Below are 6,934 nucleotides of genomic sequence, written 5' to 3' on the forward strand. Positions count from 1 at the left end.
CGAGCATGTAACAGTACTACTAGTTACTACTATAGTTTTTAGAGCAAATTACCAGTACATTAGCCTAGACTCAATGGAAAAATTCCTATCCTATGCATCAAATGGCATATCTCTCTATAGGAATTGAGATGAATGTCATCTCACTTCCTATGATTTTCATATTCCTATAAAATTCCTATCCTATGAACCAAAGGAGGCCTCTGCTGGAGTAACTACTGTAGCTAGCAGTACTGCTGGTACAGTAGTTTTCTTCAAGAAGCGGAATTCAAAGTCATGATGGTTCCTTCATCCGAGCAACTTCACAGTGGGTATGGTTGGGCCTGTTATTTGACAGCTCATTGGTAATTACTGCGGCGCGACGACCGGGGTGAGTCTCCCTTGGAGTTCTGCGGGCATGGCAAGTGGACCAGGATGGTCAACGTCCCACATGTCAGCGAGCGGAAGTATTCTTTCCAATATCGAGGAGCAAGGAAACCGCATGGTATAGTATCACTGGTGATTTATATTTATTTTTTATTTCTAATAAATGCTAGCGTTTCAACTCTTACGACGAAGGAGTGCCAAACACACGGCACGTGCTGGATGTCGCACACGTCAGCGAAAGGAGTGGGACATGAACAGCGTGGTAGAGCGTCTCCACTTCTGGGTCGGAGACCACACGTAGTAGTACTACTATACTAGTGGTATGAACGATACAAAGTGCGACCCGGAGAGAAAGACATGTCTAGTTGGAAGGTCTCGGGGCATACACGTAAACAAATATAAAACCTAAAATGTGCCTCCAATTAATATAGTAGTAGTAGAGTACTTAGTCACGTACTCCATAACATCACTGGGCATTGCACGTACAACATTTAGTGGTAGTAAGAGACAAATGCCTATATGCCACACATGTTCATACTATTTGTACCTTTCTACTTCACTTACTGCGCCACGTTACATAGGTTCGCACGTCCACTCCTGGGTACATGTCCGTCTCGTAGTTCCAGTCCCACGTGTTCTTCATATAGATGGAACGATCCTTGCATGACACGTGCACCTTGATGCTAGATGTGTCGCGTGTTGGCAAAAGGATGAACAAAGCTCACGTAAAAAAATAGAGTGGAAGAACATAGATTCCCGACGACCGAGAAGGAGCAAGGAACCTCGGGGTCGAGCGTCTGCACTCATAATATTTTATATTATTCAGCGATATAAAATCAACCAATCATCTCCACAGTGGAAGGGAAGAGTACGAAACACGGCAGCCCAGTGTAGTTACATCATACTAGTGTACATGGCTAACCCACGCTATCACCATATTTCTTGGCTTCCGTGCGACACCTATCTCTAGTAATCCAGCAGCCCGTATCGCTTCTCCCTCCTCGTCTCTCTCAAAGGCCCCGTTTGGATACTCTAACTCAGTTAAAGGTTAGAGTTAGATTCTAATCCTGAACTAACCCTGAAGTAACTCTAGCGAAAGAGGTGTTTGGATGACAGGGTTAGATGGAGCGCGGATACGGCGAGGTGCCTTCATGGGCGGTGTGAGAGGGAGGGAGGGAGGGAGGGAGAGGATGAGAAGCTTCGAGGAAGTGGGGAGGGATCTGCTGCGGGGAGAGCGAGAGAAAAATGTGTTTTTTAGTGTCCCGAGAAGAACTAACCCAAATAAGCACCTCTTGGGTGGGTTAGATTTTTTTTGGGTTAGTTGAGTTCAAACTAACCCAAACTAACTCTAACACGTGGATCCAAACAGTAACCCAAACTAACCCTCCTGCTTGGATATTTTTGGGTTAGTTGAGTTCAAACTAACCCAAACTAACCCTCCTGTTTGGATATTTTTGGGTTAGTTAAGTTCAAATCGCACAGCCCGACCTTTCCAGCAGTAAGCAATTTGAATCCACTACTCCCTCACCCTCCTCGCCTCTCTGTCAAACCGCATATGCGAAAACTGCCGCGCGTACTGCCCGGGAAAAGCCCCGCCCTCAACTTTTAACTACGAGAAAATAGTTCGAGCTTGTCCGTTCTATATAAATACTAGTACTATATGTTTATTCACCCGTGGGGTTGTTCAATGAATGGAGGGCCGGGGAGCACAAGTGAACAATACTACTACTAGTAGTAGTAAGTAGGAGTCGTACAAGTAGTCACCTTAAATAGAGAGTTTCTTTTCTTTAATGCCACGTACACAAATTGAAACGCTCGTTGTGGAGAGAAAAAGATAATCACTCCACTATATATGTACGCAGGGGCCTGAGCGCTTGCTTTACTAGGGTTTCTCTCTTCATTCTCTCATCCTCTCCAGATATAAACAAGACAGCGGTAGCGACATTTTCTCTCTGCTCACCGCTGGTCACAGATCCGGCCGGATCCCTTTGGCTGGTGTGTGTAGAGGACTAGGTGCATCATTCACGCGGTCATCGCCGGCGAGGGAGGAAACCCACAGCTGCCGGACGGGCCCGATCCTCTGCCCGTGCCGTTCTCTCCGACACAGCGCCGGCTCGGGAGGTCCTCCGACCCTTCTTCCTCCATGCCGTATTGTCCGCAGATCCGACCTGCCGCCACCGACATCCCGACGACCCTCAGGTATAAGTTCTTCGAAAGCGTCCTTGCTCTACTGCCCCAGCTCCCCATGTGTCTGCATGTGCATCTTTTTCTACTCCCATCAGCTCTTCCAAAGCCACCTAAATTTGTAGTATTATTAGAGGTAAAGCTACTTCATGCATTCGAATCTAGGGCTTTGTTCAAACAACGAAGAAAGGGGGGAAAGTTGTAGCATGAATCTAGGACTTGATTCAAATAGGAAATAATATGGTGAAAGTAGTAGAGACCGGATACCCAACCGGTCTCTTGGTTGAAAAGGGAAATAATGGGAAAACGCAGTACAAACTGGATAAGGAACATATCTATTATTGGTTGAAAAAAGGATAGAAAGTGGCGGCTGGTGGACAAGTCAACAGAGTATGTACAGGGTTAGATTTGTTGCCCTCACATAGTAAAAGGTCTCGAGGATTCGAATTGCTGCCCTCACATAGTAAAAGGTCTCAGGATTAGATTTGCTGCCCTCACATAGTAAAAGGTCTCCAGGATTAGATTTGCTGCCCTCACATAGTAAAAGGTCTCCAGGATTAGATTTGCTGCCCTCACATAGTACAAGGTCTCCAGGATTAGGTTTGCTGCCCCCACATAGTAAAAGGTCTCCAGGATTAGATTTGCTGCCCTCACATAGCATGAACAAACTCGGCATCACCACTTTATGCCTCCTTGTAGGTACATTGTGCTGATGCGTCCACTGTCGCATGTCCTTATACCAACCTTTTGCTGTTGTTAAAGTAAGGGCGCATGTAAAATGAAGCAATCACACTGTTACCTTAGGGACATGTCTAACCAGTGTTATTGTTAATCTAATGCCTCCAGTGATAAGATGCAATTAAACTGTGTTACAAATGGCACTCCTGCTATTTTCCCTAGTATGATAAGTAAGTTGCTCCTTTACGCTGCTGAGTGTCCTGGTGTCCCCACGGTCCCATGCCCTTAAACCAACTCTTTAGCTACTGTTGATTTACTGTATCTGGTAAACAAGCAATGCCACCATTAAAGTAATCCCATATTTGAGGAATCTCATTGTTGATCGTAATGCTTCTGGTAACATTAAGCATTGCTGACGTTTTAAAATTTCTACTGTCCTTGCATGATTGCCATGAACATAATTAAGATGCTTCTTTTCATTTCGTATATGTTTCGTATATTCTTATTGACCAGCAACTATTTAATTTCTATCTTTTTGTGCAAATAGGAATATCCATTTCACCTTGTTGCTATTGTGACCTTTTGGTGAACTGCACAAAACACTTTTTTTGGAATGAGTGTCTTGTGCAGTTCAACTAAAATGTCACGTGGGCAACATCTCTCAATTTTGGTGGAACTGCACAAAATGGTGATTGGAGTTTCCAAAATCTCCGTCAAGTTCTGCTGGTAATCTCGTGCAACATTTTATGAGCCTTTGCAAGATGAGCCGTCACTGTCACCACAATGGCACTTTATTTTAGTGGAACTGCACAAAAGGATAAGAAAATTATAGTTGCACCTTACATGAGCCGGGCAGCCAACCTTAATGTTCCTCAATTTTAGTGCAACTACTAAAGAAGAACCTGCCAGCTCACGAGAGCAAGTACTTCTTGCTAGCTGAATGATGCAATCTTTGCTTCATTTTAGGTGAACTGCAGAAAAAAGGCGCATGAATTGAATCATGGAACTCCAGGCAGGCCTCATCCTAGTGGAGCTGCAGGTTGAGTAAAGGAGGCCACTATTAAAGTGAAATCATGCTCTCCTGGTTTGTGGTGTGCAAACAGGAATACTCAACTACAGATGTTGTGACGGTCAAGAGCATTCGCCAAGTTCTTCAATTGTATGACATGGCTAGCCAAGATGGATTTAATCCCGATATTCACTTTATCAAAAGGCTCTAATGGGTTGGTTCTGAATCTTGCAAGCTGGGAATCAATGAGATGTGTAGGCATCTTTGTTGTACTTATTATTTGAATCTTATTTGTTGGTTCTGAATCTTGCAAGCTGGGAATCAATGAGATGTGTAGGCATATTTGTTGTACTTATTATTTGGATCTTATTTGTTGGTTCTGAATCTTGCAAGCTGGGAATCAATGAGATGTGTAGGCATCTTTGTTGTACTTATTATTTGGATCTTATTTGTTGGTTCTGAATCTTGCAAGCTGGGAAACACGGCATGATGATGCAGAGGACAACAACCATAACAAACAGTTCAAACTTGGTAGTATTATCTTTGTGAAAGTGCGACAAATGTGCTGATCGTGTGCGTCCTGAGAATAATAATTCTAATTGTTGTGCATGTTGATCCTGTGGCACTGATAGAACGAGCCAATGCATTGCTTGTTTTAAGTATAAATTTCTATTAAAGCTAATTAAATTGAAGTAAAGTGACCAATAAATCCTGTTATTACAGTACCAATACCGACCCGCTCGTGAACCGACGTGTGGCCGGAGTAGGTTTCTTAATGGAGGCGTTTGAATGCGCCGAGGGTGCATCTTCTGCCGGGCGTGCAGCGGACGAGGGAGGGGTAGTAACTATTGTCGCCTGTACACACTCAGTTTACTGTTGAATCCAGTTCCCCAAGAGCTGAAAAACGAATTGCCGCCGCCTACACACTCGTTCACTTGAAGAGACTCGAATGGCGATCCGAGGGGTGAGCCTGCTGGATATGGACTTCAGCAAGGAGTTCCCCTTTGAGTTCGTCGTTCAGTCCTATGGCTGCACCAAGTTGAATGTGATGTACACCAACGATCCGGACTCGGTGAAGCTCTGCCTCGCCGAGTTCAAGCAGTACCTACAGGACGAGAAAGCACAAGGTTGCAGGACTAGACCTTGTGCCCATCCATTCATCTCCTGACAGGGACCAGCGGATCGCCGTCGCCCAGGTATGTGTGCGGGAAGAGGTTCTCATCTACCACTTCTGTAGGGCCATCAGAGGTTCTGGAGCATTCGCCCGTTTCATCGGCAGCGCCGACTGCACCTTCGCTACGGTGGAGAGAAGGAAGAACGCGACGATTCGGCCATCTGGTGCAACAAGCTTGTCGACATCCAGAAGCAATACAATATCATCAGCAACGGGCAGGAGAAGGACTCCGTGGTTGACCTCGCCGAGACCATCATTGACCCCTGATACGCCAACATGAAAGAAGACAACGATACCAAGGACCTGAACACGTGGGAGGTACCTCTGAATCTAGCCTACATAACCTACACGGCCATGGACGCATACGCATGCAACGACATGTACAGGCAGATCTTGGACATGAGGGCGTGTCTGCTTCCCGTAACCGACGAGTACACGGACAGCCGCAGCATCATGATCAAGCGTGCCAGGAAGGTCTAGATGTTGTACTTTATCTGTTTATAAGCACCTTTATCATCTGAGTGTTTCATGCATTAGCCTAAGTGTCGTAATTATCTGTTTTGTCCGAAATATTTCTTTTAATAACCCATTAACCTGTTTACTTTTTTTAGTGGCTATTTGCTTATGTATGTAACTAGTTCACTTGTCCTTTAAAAAACTAGTTCACTCGGCTGCCGTGCTTTGAATCTCCTTCCTCCCAACATATTCCCCTCCTCAGGTGGACCCAGCAGGTCTCGTACACAGACATATGGGACCAACCCCCTATCCATTTGTACTTCTTTATTTTGTTCAATCTTTCGTCCTCTTCCTATACACAGCTCAGTTCTATTTTTCGTTTTCATTAATCCTATATCTGAATTTTCTCCCACTTTCTTTTTCGATGTAAACTGAGTTTTCTCCGAATCCTTTTCCCTAGAACCAACTCAACTGTCCCACGTCTAGCCTAAAACATAATAATACCCCACATACTATTAACTCATCAAATTTAAATGATATTTTATTTTGTAAGTTGAAAGTTCTTACAAAATAATAATAATAATTGTTTATGTATAACTTGGCAAGTTAACTCCTAGTGATTGCGTACATAAGCTTGCAAAGATTTTACTGACCAATGCAGTAATAGACGTGCAATCATGTGTTTATGTTTTTATAACATTTCTCCGTCTAGCCCAACATGATATTTTCACCCAGCCCAGCAAGTCCACGGATTTCGAGAAAAATGCAAGTGGGCTTTAAATTCTACCATACATATAAACGGGTTGCATAGATGCTACATCATTGTTTCACCCAGCCCACCAAATGGACTAAAAAACAAATGGACTGGCTAACATGTGGGCCAGTAGGTCGAAGCCTAAGAAGGCGTTGGATTTACATCCAACGACCGGCATTCTTCTTCAATCTCTCGTCTTCTTCCCCCAGCACTGCCGGGACCGCCTGCTCCAGCCTCCGGTGTCCAGCGGCATTGTTTTGCGCTCCTCAGCGAAACGCTACCCCGCCGACGGCCAGGCCATCCCTCCACTCCGCAC

This window comes from Aegilops tauschii, chromosome 5 (genome assembly GCF_002575655.3).
Source record: "Aegilops tauschii subsp. strangulata cultivar AL8/78 chromosome 5, Aet v6.0, whole genome shotgun sequence".
Lineage (NCBI taxonomy): Eukaryota > Viridiplantae > Streptophyta > Magnoliopsida > Poales > Poaceae > Aegilops > Aegilops tauschii.